The sequence below is a fragment of the Lynx canadensis genome, chromosome B1, assembly GCF_007474595.2.
Source record: "Lynx canadensis isolate LIC74 chromosome B1, mLynCan4.pri.v2, whole genome shotgun sequence".
NCBI classification, from domain to species: domain Eukaryota; kingdom Metazoa; phylum Chordata; class Mammalia; order Carnivora; family Felidae; genus Lynx; species Lynx canadensis.
Window position 1 is genome coordinate 104,759,999 of NC_044306.2, and position 12,268 is coordinate 104,772,266.

Consider the following 12,268-nt stretch of genomic DNA (forward strand, 5'->3'; position numbering starts at 1 on the left):
GAACTATTCTGAATGAAGTAAAACAAAATATTCTCATAATGAATAAAATGATAAGAAATCTCAGCAGAGACACAGAAGTTAAAACAAACAAAATGAGAACTTTGGAACTGAAATCTACAATAGCTGAACTAAAAATTTCACAGAATGAATTTAACAACCTAAGCCTAGAAGAAAAAGATAACAGGAACAAGTAAACAAACTTGAATATAGGTCAATAGTAATTATCAAATATGAAAAACAGAAATAAATGATATTGTAAAAACAGAACAGACAGTCAGGGACTTGTTAAATATCAAATCATCTAAAATATATGTAATGGGAATCCCAGAAGGAGACGAGAGAATGGAATTGAAAAATTATTTGCATTAGTAAAGGCTGAAAACATCCCAAGTTTGATGAAACAAAGAACTTACAGATACTTAATGATGCTACATGAACATCAGAGTAAACACAAGGAAACCCTTGCATATGCTTCTTATATCTAACATGTATTAATTATTTAGCCTTTATAAAATCTTCAAAAGATAGGTAATATTAGTATCTTCATGTTTACATTAGAAAACTGATAAGCACAAAGAAAAAAAGGTTAAAATATATACATATATGAGGTCTTCAAGCTATTAAATGACCAATCTATGATTTGATGACCAATCTACATTTGGAAGCAAATGAGAAAGTGGGAATTAGTGTAGGTGTGTGAATCTATGATTTGAACCCACCAGTCTGATTCTGGAGTCCCTGCTTTGAGTGTATAGCTTTGCACATACATTGATTTGGTATCTCTGAACTCCTGAAGAGCAAACTGAAAACATGGAACAAAGAAATATGTATGCATAGAATAAAAGAAACGGAGAAAAAAATTGATCATGATTACCACTGTCTGTATCTGGTGAAGTTACTAAATTTCATGCACACAATAAAAGAAAGTAAGGATAGCCAAATGAAAAAGTAATTCATAAGCAAGTTAGAAAATATTAGACTGGCTTTCAACTAGTGTACAGCTGGGAGTAAAATACATGTAAACAATTTAAAAAAAAACTACTTGAAATCCAGCCAACTGAATACAGTTCAAAACTTAAGTACGCAGAAGGGAAAAACCCATATTAAAAAGGACTGTTCACAAGGCCTGAAATTTTTATGCTTCTATAGAAATAAAGAGGTAAGGCTAAAGAATTGGATATTATGGTCACAAACTGAAGTGTAATATTATAGGGGCACCTGGGTTGCTCAGTTGCTTAAGTGCTCAACTTTGGCTCAGGTCATGATCTCAGGGTTTGTGAGTTTGAGCCCCACATCGGGCTCTGTGCTGACAGCTCAGAACCTGGAGCCTGCTTTGGATTCTGTGTCTCCCTCTGCTCCTCCCCTGCTCCCATTCTGTCTCTCTCTGTCTCACAAAACTAAATAAAAACATTTTTAAAAAATTTTGACAAAAAAAGAAATATAATATTATAAATCCTGGTGATATCACAATTAATACCAAATATTAATATCAAATATCAAAATCAGAATGAGTAACAAATATTTTGGAGCAAATGAGAAACTGGGAATTAGTGTAGGTGTGTGAATCAATTATTGCTATGTAACAAAACCTGAAAACTTAGCTGCACACATTTATCATCTCACTCAGTTTCAGTGGGTCACACAGGTCAGCCCTAATCAGTGAGGAAGGGACCTGCACAAGGGTGTGAATGTCACAAGGTGAGAATCATTGGAAGCCATCTTGGCAGCTGGCAACACCATGTGCTCATTTCTTCAACTTTTATGACAATTAATGTTGTCCGAAGTTGAAACATGAGATTACAGTATAACAACTCCAAACTTTCCAAAGTTTTAAAACAGCATGAAACTATTAAAGAGATTTACTTTCAAATGGCTTTAATTCATTTTGACAATTTCATTAGAATTTTTTCTGTCATTTGCCAATAATTTACACCAGAATTATTCAATATCATAACAAATTATCTTAATAAAGTTTATAGCTTGTATGGAATGATGCTATATTTAATCATAGAATTTCTCTGTGGAAATTAATTTTATTTTATTTTGGAAATATAATTTAATATCTAATCTCTCATTTTGTGACATTTGTGCCACAGTGTGAAAAATACCAGAGGGAAGTAGGCTTTTTATACCTTTATAAAGTCTATTTTACATTTTGTGAGATTTGTGCCACAATGTGAAAAATACTAAAGGGAAGTAGGCTTTTATACCTTTATAAAGTCTATTTTACAAACTTCAGGATTAAGAAACACAGAATTATGGAGAAACAGAAACATTACAAAAGCACTGACATGTTAAGGTAAAAATAGAGAAAAGAAAAGTCACTCTTTTGCATATGGAAAAAAAATTCCTTTGGTCTGACCTTTGAGCTTCTCCATTCTCTATCTTGATCTTATTATCCCATCTCATTTTCATTTTTTTCCCAAAAGAGGACTTGTCAATGTCTTCCTGTCAGAAATGTGCTATTTAAAAATTATCAAGAATTTGGAGTTGTTGGGGCACCTGGGTGGCTCAACTGGTTAAGTGTCTGACTTCAGCCCAGGTCATAATCTCACAGTTCGTGAGTTTGAGCCCCACGTCAGGCTCTGTGCTGACAGCTTGGAGGCTGGAGCCTGCTTCGGATTCTGTGTCTCCCTCTCTCTCTCTGCCCCTCCCCAGCTCACACTTGCACTCTGTCTCTGTCAAAAATAAATAAACTTAAAAAAAATTTTTTTTGAATAAAATAAAAAGAATTTGGAGTTGTTAAATACTGTAACTCCATATTTCAACTTTGGACAATAAATTCCCTAATATGAAATATGAGGAAATAAATACAGAGTACAGCCAGCTGCCAACATGGCCTCCCAATGATTCTATTCCCTTTTATTTTCTACAGTGGTTTATATCTTGTCTTTAAAGGATCTGATTTAAAGCATGGACTTCCTCTGCTAACTTTTCCTAACTTTTATTTCTCTATAAAAGCCTTAGGTTATGGTTTTATAATTTATCCTATTCTCTCTTCTCTTTATGGGTTTTATAAACCAGAAGCAGTATTCCCAACCACCACTTACTTGGAGAGTGTAACTTTTAACCAAAAGGACCCTGTCATAACAGGAACACCCTAAGTATTAGGGAAATATAAGGACCCTCTTCTTGTCCTTGCTACAGTCATCTAAGATTCTGCCTGTGAAGTGCACGTAAGAAAGAGAATGCTAAGGCTTGTCTCATGAGGATGAAGTGATATTCTCTAAGGTTTATTGGTTTTGATTAGTTTTCTAGTTTCTGCTGCCCTGGAAGGCTGCCATTTTATTTTAAACAGACACTGAAAGCAATTTCTCCTCTGGTTATTAGTAAGCAAAAAAGTGTGGTGAAGTCAGGTATTGGCAGGATTTTATGGAATGGGATGTTGTAAGACTTACTGTTTATTTATTCAGTCATTTCATAAATATTTATTAACATTAACTATGCACCAGCCACTACTCTAGGTCCTGAGACTCGGTAATGAATAACAAGAACAACAAAAGTCTCTTTTCTCACAGAATCTACATTCCTATGAATTGCTTGCTGCCCTTGCACCATTAGTTGGTATTCCAGTTATACATTCTTGCATAAAGAAAACACCTGTGGGGGAATTTATTCAAAGATGGCCCCAATACTATCTCCCATCCAACATGCTCTAAATACAGTCTGACTCTGACACACCTTCAGAACATGGGGTTTAGTAGAGTGACCAACTCGTCCTGGTTTGCCCAGAACGTTTCTGGTTTTAACACTGAAAGTCCTGTGTCCCAGGAAACCCTTCAGTCTCAGGGAAGACTCGGTCCCCTGAAATTTATTTTCCCTTCCCTAAATCTAGGTGGTTTATGACTACATTGGAAAGAACATATGTGACTTCCAAGAGTAGGTCGTAAGGAGCAACAGAGCATTCACTTCTCTTAGAACCCAGAGCCAAGTTCTGAGGAAGCCCAAACTAGGCCATGCGAAGAGACCATATGGAGAGGCCACAAAGCCATGTGATATTCCAGCCAACAGTCCAGCTGAGGTCCTAGCTAACAGCCAGAATCTATAACCATAAATCAAAGGAGAGATGTCTCCATGTGACTCAAGACCTCAGCCATCAAGTCACCCCCAGCTTTCAAGTACTCCCAGTTCAGACATTGTGACATGAAGATAACCCTGCCCTCCTGTCTTGTCTGACTTCTGTACCCACACAAACACTGAAAGATGATGGTTGTTACTGTTTTAAGTCACTAAGTATGGGTGTGATTTGCTATTCAGGAATAGATAACTAACACACTTTCCCAAAACTTGGTGATTCAAAAAAAAAGAAAAAGACCATCCTGACACAGCTGTCAGTTTTATGGACCAAGAATTCATGCTGACTTTGGCTGGTGATTCTTCTGTTCCTCACTGCACTGACTGAAGCTACTTAGTGGTGGTCAACTGGCCAACAGACTGCTATGAACAGTTCAAGATAGCTTCACTCTCCTGTCTGCATCCAGAAGGCTATGGCTGGAAACTGGGGCTCGCGAGGACTGCCATTTGAAGCATTTCTCCATCATGGCAGGCTCAGGTTAGGCAGATTTCTTATGCGGCAGCTCATAGCTTGCATACAGTGTTCTCGTAGGCCCCAGTAAAACTTGCAAAACTTCTTAGGACCTAGCCTTAAAAGTCCTAGAAATTGTTTTCCACCATGTTTTACTTGCAGTTAAGCAAGTAACTAAAGCCAGCTTGGATTCTAGAATAGAGGCATTGGACTCTACCTCTCAATTGGAAGAGTAGCAACCAATTTGTAGCCATAGTGAGTCTTCTATACTTGGTATCACAAGAATGATACATGAGCATGAGGATTTAGGATGTTAAGATTGAGACTTTAAAGGTAACAGTACATCCCTTTCCTCTATCTTTAGGCTGAGATATACTCTTCAACAGCTATCTGGACACTCAACCAAATGTTACTGTTTTATAGTTTCAAAGGCCATTATATTAAGGTCAGAGTGTTATGCTAATTATTTAAAAATGACAAATGTCAAGCTTCCATGTGTACATGTTAGGAATTTAAAACAGGTCATGTGGATTGCTACTATCTGTTTCTTTTGTATTAAGAAAAATAATAAAGGCTATTTTTAAAAGTAAGATTCTCTGACTCTACAGCTAATCTTTATTAATACTCTGAGGAAGTTATGTAAATGAATGTAGGAATCAGTGGAAATTCCAAATGTAAGGCAAAGGATGAATGTTCTAAATAAAATAAGTTTCAGACTTGATATTTTCACACATGTTGCAATGTACTTTGCTTTGTGTTATAATTGCGAGTAGGATTCTGCCAAGGAGTTATTAAAAGCAAATTTAACATTAAGCAATGATTTTTCACATCAATAGCTGCCTTCCAGCAAGCTTTATGTCTTAGGCATATGGAGCTAGTACTTTTTTCAATGAATTACAATCTTCATTGACTTAATAATCAGTGAGTGGCTATTGGATTCCTACTTCTTGACTTCAATGGTTTCAAAGTCCCAGTTCGCAATCTACTATTCATTTGATTTGTACATTCCACACTAAGAATCTGAGAATGATTTTTTAAATAAATTTTATTTGAAGGTATTCCTTTTTAAATCCATATTGTATCTTCACAGATTAAGATAAATAATTAAGAGAAACAGAAACTAATTAGAGATATTCTTCACGTTATCTCTCTTCTTCCTTCAGCCTCTTGTTTTTCTTCATCATCATTAATACACACTGATATACTCACTATATGCAGGGCTCAGTAAGAAACATCATGGTTTCAAAAAGATACAGAAAACAAAGTCTACACTCAAAGCATTTACAATCTTGTTGAGAATCTGTGACATATATATTTAAATAACATTACAAGAAATCTGAACAAAGACACACAGGGAGAACATCATGTGAAAATGAGAGCAGAGATCTACAAACCAAAAAATATCAAAGATTTTCAGCAAGCCACCAGAAGTTAGGGAGACGCATGGAATGGATTCTCCTTCATAGCCCTCAGAAAAAGCAATCCTACCCACACTTCATCTTGGCCTTGTAGCTTCCAGAATTATGAGATGATAAATGTGTGTTGTTTAATCCACCCAATTGTGGTGGCACCCAATTTGTGTATTTGGCTACTTCTGAGCATAACCAGTGGCTGAAAAAAAAAAAAAAAAGTATCACCTATGACAGTTGTAAGGGAAATCGCTGGAAGGGACTATGCCAGGCTATGAGCATATAGCCTAAAGAGATCATCAGTCTATCCATTCCACAAAACAGCCTTTTTCTATTTCCCGTTCTGGGTTCAACTAGGATTTCCAGCTCCATAATAAAATCATATTAATATTTATGCCAAATTACTAGGATTCTGAATCTATATTTGCTCATGCAGAAATTAAGCCCCTTCCCACCTCCTTCTCAACCTCAGAATTCCCCCCTATATTTCTGAGACTCCTAGCCACCTCAACCTTGCTAACTAGAGGTCTTGGTGGCAGTGGGAAAAAGTAAGTCACCTGCTATTCACATTTAAAGAAGAAAGGACCATAGCTGGGAAAAGCAGGTCTTTTTCTACATCTTAAGAGACCTGGGCTACTGTGAATCCAAACCTGGCCTTCCATACTCAGACCTCTCTGCAATCATGAAAGCCACAATACAGGTTCTGGTTTATGCCATCTGAGGGTGTGTGTGTGTGTGTGTGTGTGTGTGTGTGTTCCAGACAGAGTTTATGTTCAGCCACTTATTCTTCAGCAGAACACACAGCGGTTATTAAGTTACTAATACCAGGGATTATTTTATTGTGGCTCATTTTATGGCTGTGGCAAACCTCAGAGGAGTATGGTTTAGTGAACAGAACTTGCTCAGGACTTAAACTGCTCTAATTATTTAATGTATCAAATGTTCTTGCTCCAAGAAAGAGCAAGTTACTTGCTTGTTAAGAAAACAAGCATTACAACTGGTTGACAAAACCCAACTGGAATTAGTTATGAAAGGTCATATAAACAGGCACATGTTTTTGTAGGGCTTTTCAAAATGCAAAATGTCTATAGATAGTAAGATAATTCTGGTGGTGATAGAGCAGCATTGTGAAGTCTTGTTTAACAGTCTGTTTAATGTAAAAGAGATTAAACAAATTCATGCTGAAAAGGCGATTAAATACACACTAATCTATTACTGAAAACTCACCAAGTAAGAGTTTCAATCTGTTATATTTCAATCTTGGGATTTTGTTTGTTTGTTTTGTTTTTGCTGTCACTGAAATACACTTGCATTAAAAAATAGGTATGGTAATCTGTGACTGTCACAGTTGTTAGGGTGCAGCTGAATCCTGTTTAAAGCTTCCAAAAGATTTTTTTTTTTACAGTAAGTGCTTCTTGGAACAGAATGACACTTGTCCTAAGGAAGTATAACATTTTTTTTGTTGCTGTTATCGCTCTGACTGTAAGGAATTCATGTAAAGCTACAAAATGTTGGCAGAAAAGAGAAACAACATTTTCTGAAGATCTACAGTGACTTGGGTACTTTGTCATAGAGAACTTTAACTTCTACACCAATTTTCAACATAATAATAATAGGCATTATTATCTTGATTTTACGAATCAAATGAATAGTTCTAGGTAATGAAAATAAGAGTCGAGTCCTAGGTAAAAGAACTTGCCCACTTAGGCTCATAAATGACCATGTTTACATTCAAATCTAGATCAAACATGCAAATTTTTCCCACCTCAAATTTCGGCCTTTGGTTTATTGGTCTAAAATACTCTCCAGTGTTTAGGCTCTGGCTCTCCTTCTTACCTCAGCCCCTTACCTTGCCAGTGCCCTCCCCAAAGTCCCTCTGTATTCCCCTCCCCATTTCACCACCTGACCCCATCTCAACTCTCAGCACCTTGTTTCGTTCCTATGAAGCATCGAAATACCTGTTTACTTGGTTGTTTGTTTAATTTATTTGTTTAGCCAGTTGGCATTTTGCCTATTGCCTAAAATGTCCACTCAGTAAGGACATATCTGTCTTACTCACTTCAGGATAGCCAAAGGTTAGCAAAAGCTTGCCATATAGTAGAAAACTCAGTAAATATTAGTTGATTCTAAATGACTTCTGGCTTTTTTCACTCACGACATTGCCTGCCAGGAGCCATTAATTCTCTTGGAAAAAAACTGTTTTGTTTATTAATTCCCAAAATGAAAAGATGTTAAAGATAAAATAATAACAAAATGTCCCTGCTAGATACTTTATAGTCTTATATTACAGTTTCTCATACAAATCTTTCAAATAATACTTGAAAACCAAGATGTTTCAATACCCCAGGGATAAAATGAGTACGGGTTTACCTACCCTCTACAAAAGATCAGTGTGGAATAGAGAGGAGATCATCCCAACAGAGCCATATGTTTTGTGGAAGGTCCAGAGTTCTGTGTTCACAGCACTACTTTTTTTATCTTTTCCATTATAGATAGGGAGTTGGCAGAACTGTATAGTGGGCACAAATATATGTGAAATGGCATTATGTTCTCTGTCTGGGGATTTAAAGTACCAATAGGATACAATTCTCTGTCCTTAAGGAATTCACAGTCAAGTAAGTCCATTCATGTCGATGATAGTTTTCATGTTTGTAGCTACTACAAGATTAATGTTGACAGTCACCTGTCTCCTAGGGATACAGAGCTGGAGGAATGGAGGGCAGGGTGAGGAGTAAACAGCAATAAGGTTACAAGTCTTTGTTTATTTCTTTTTTTATTATTATTAGCTACAGTGCAGTGTATGTGCCATAGCTGACGTTAAGGAAGGACTTGATTTGTGAGAATTTGCCATTTGTTTCTCACTGTTTCCCATTGCTGGTTGCCTAGTCATAGTCTAACTTTACTAAAGCCCAAGGGAAGTTAAGAAAGCATATTTCATTTCTCACTCCATTAACAGTAGGGGAAAGCTATGGGAAAGTAGATATAATAACACTTGTTGCCAAAAGTCCAAAAGACCGTAAAACATGATCAGACCCAGGTGGGAGCTCCACACACATGTGTGATCACACCATAGACCAAGCATCCTTTTGAACTAGAGATGCAATTGAATTAGATTTGCCTAGTTTACAACAAATTTCTCTGAAACTATTTGCCTAGTTTTATGGCAGTCAAGTCCAGGATGAGTGGCTTTTGTGTTGTCTTCTCTCACATGGTATTTTACGCATTTCTTAAGACAATGGAAGAAGCAGCGTCTCAGAGAAGCGGGCACAGAGAAGGGTTTACCGAATTCTGCAGTAACACCTGCTTACTATTGTAAACACATTCTTCAAGAATGTTGTCTCCAAATAGAAAGATAATGATGGAAAAATGGTCTTTGTTATCTATAGAGATGTCCACTGATTTGAACCACAGCCTTAAAGAGGTATTTACCAATGCTTTCTTTTGTCTCTTTTCTTTTTTTAATAAATGAACCATTTTTAGAGTGAGAAATATAAAGCATATTGTTCTAGTGCCTGCTTTAGAGACAACTCCAGCTAAAACGTGATTATAATCAATGGTGAGGTAACATCCTTTGTCTTTTATTACTCAACAGCCTATAAATTCTATGAGGACTTGTGATTTTCTCCAACTTCTTACATACTCCAATATTTCAATGTTTAGAGTTGATGTTAACAGCTGCATGGCCATACAAGAATACCATACCCAACTACCACCTGTTTGAAATAAAAAACACTACCCCTGAGATTTTAAGTATAGACACAAGACAGTGCCTGTAGGTTCTTGCTCTTAAAGTAAGGGACTGGAGTTTTAAGGGTGTGGTATTAGAGTCAGTATCTTGGTTTTCTCTCCATGAAATGCTAATAGGAGAGGAACTTCAAGATTTTAAGACACAAGTTCCCTACCTATAGTCATCTGTCTGTCTGTCTTCTCCTTTCCTCTTTCTTTATCCTTTCCTGTTTGAAAAGTTTCTACCCAGATTAAAAATCAGTGTTGTTTTATTTCCCTTAAGATTGTTTACTTGATATTATTTGATGTCACTTTTCCTTGGAAAATAATAATTGTTATCTTTCTACTTTTACTCTAGTAACCTATTGTTAAACTATGTAGTTTACTTGTTTCACCTTCATTTTCCTGTTCATTTCCTTTAAAAATAATTTATCCTTAGGATTTGAGATCTATTTATTTCTAACTTTAACTTTCTTTTTTCTAATATCCATTCATCTTTGATTTTATCAACTTTTACAACCTGATGTTGCTTCTAAAATTCATATTTAAAAAATTCTGTTTTTTTTTTTGTAAGTAATCTGTTGTCTTTACAGAAACTTTAGAACTTTTCCCTTCATCCTTCATGCTCTAAAATCTCTCTACCATGCTTCCAGGAGTGCATGTATGTGCTCCGAATACAGTGCACTCAGGATTTGGGGATTTTTAACCATATCTCTATTTCTGGAAATTCCCTATCTTTTCTTTCCTCTAAATATCACTTCCACTCTCATTGTTTTCTCCATCTGGCATCATTTTGGTAGACGTTGGGACTCCTAATGCTATCAGCCATGTCTCCACTTTTAAATCTTTGCTTATCCCTTTTTGTCCTGTGTCATTTTATGTCCCTTCTCACATTTCCAGCCCATTAATTTCTTCTTCAACTGTTTTTGTAGTTTTCTTCTGGAAACAGAGTCAGAGTTTAATGTTAATAATTACACTATATTCACATTCTCTAATTTTTGCCATTACTATCTATTCTTGTTTCATAAATTCTTTATCTTATTCCTTGTTTGTGATATCTTTGCTTCTAAGTCTTAGGACATACGTGATATCTATTTTAATTCCCTGTACTGGTGTTTCTATTAAGTCTGGTTCCTTTTGTTGAGTTTGTGACCTCTTTTTCATGACCAGGTAGAGTGTCCAACGGTCTTTTAGATCTGGCTATCTCTGTGCCAGGATGACCTTCGCAGAAACAAGGGCAAGGGCCTTTCTTTCTACTTGAGTTGTCACTCACACATCTCTGGCCTAAAAGCAGATATGTGACATATGCTGTCTGGCTGAAGAAAGGGCGATGAGGGGCAGAGACCCAGAGCGTGACCCAGTTGACTGCTCTACCGCAGAATCTCTGAGTAAATGTCCTGGCAGATGTCTGTTAGGACTCATCTGCTCCTGGCTTCTACTCTTGGCAGCATGAAGAGCACTCTCCCCAAACAAAGTTATTCCATTAGTCCACATGGACTAGTGGCTGGATCCTTCATTATATTCATACGAACCAAATCATATGATTTATGATTTAAAAATGATAGCTCTGGAGCTATGAGTGGTGGATGCCAAAATGTAGCTCTACTGTGTGTGTGTGTGTGTGTGTGTGTATGAGCGCGTGCACACATATGTACACACATGTACTTTATGCATTTGTTTATATAGAGAAAAAATTCAGGGGCACCTGGGTGGCTCAGTCAGTTAAGCGGCCGACTTTGGCCCAGGTCATGATCTCGCAGTCCATGAGTTCGAGCCCTGCATCAGGCTCTGTGCTGACAGCCTGGAGCCTGGAGCCTGTTTCAGATTCTGTGTCTCCTTCTCTCTGACCCTCCCGCATTCATGCTCTGTCTCTCTCTGTCTCAAAAATAAATAAACGTTAAAAAAATTTTTTAAAAAATCCAGGTTTTTAAAAATCTTGAAAAGTATAAGTGCATTTTGCTTTTTTATTGTATTTATTCATATAACTTGAATTTTTTACACACAGGTATCCTATTTAAATTTAAAACAATTATTAGAACTGAAAGAATTAAGTTTTTGCAATGAATACATTTCTGAATACTCAAACCTACAAACCAGCAGGAGTCTGCACCTGAACTGTCCCACTCTAACCTCCACTGGAATATGTTTTAAATGAGTTACTTTTTGGTGTTATGCCACTGACTTCATTAAGAAAATGTTCAAAAAAAAGTCTCTGTAAAATTTGTTGTTTTATTTACCCTATGAATATTGTTAAGAAAACAAGTCACATTTTAACCCAGTATTTTAGTACCCAGAATATTGTGCAGGTCTCCTGAGCACTGGCCTTGTTTATATCTTAATGAGTTTGTGAATCTTGCAGCTAATTACACTTTCCTCTCCACAATGGCTTCTAGAAAGCTCTGAGAAAATCACCAACCCCACTTTTAGCAAGCAGACAGAATCTTGCAGCAAGCATTTGTTAAATTCTTTACTTCCTGCTTTATCTTGTTTTTTCATATTTTCCTTTTACCTCAGTCTCTTCACTTGTTTGTTTTTATTTTGTATATTTTTATATATTGTCTAAAATATTTTTTAAAACAAAGTAGGGTTTAAATTACTAAAATCGTAA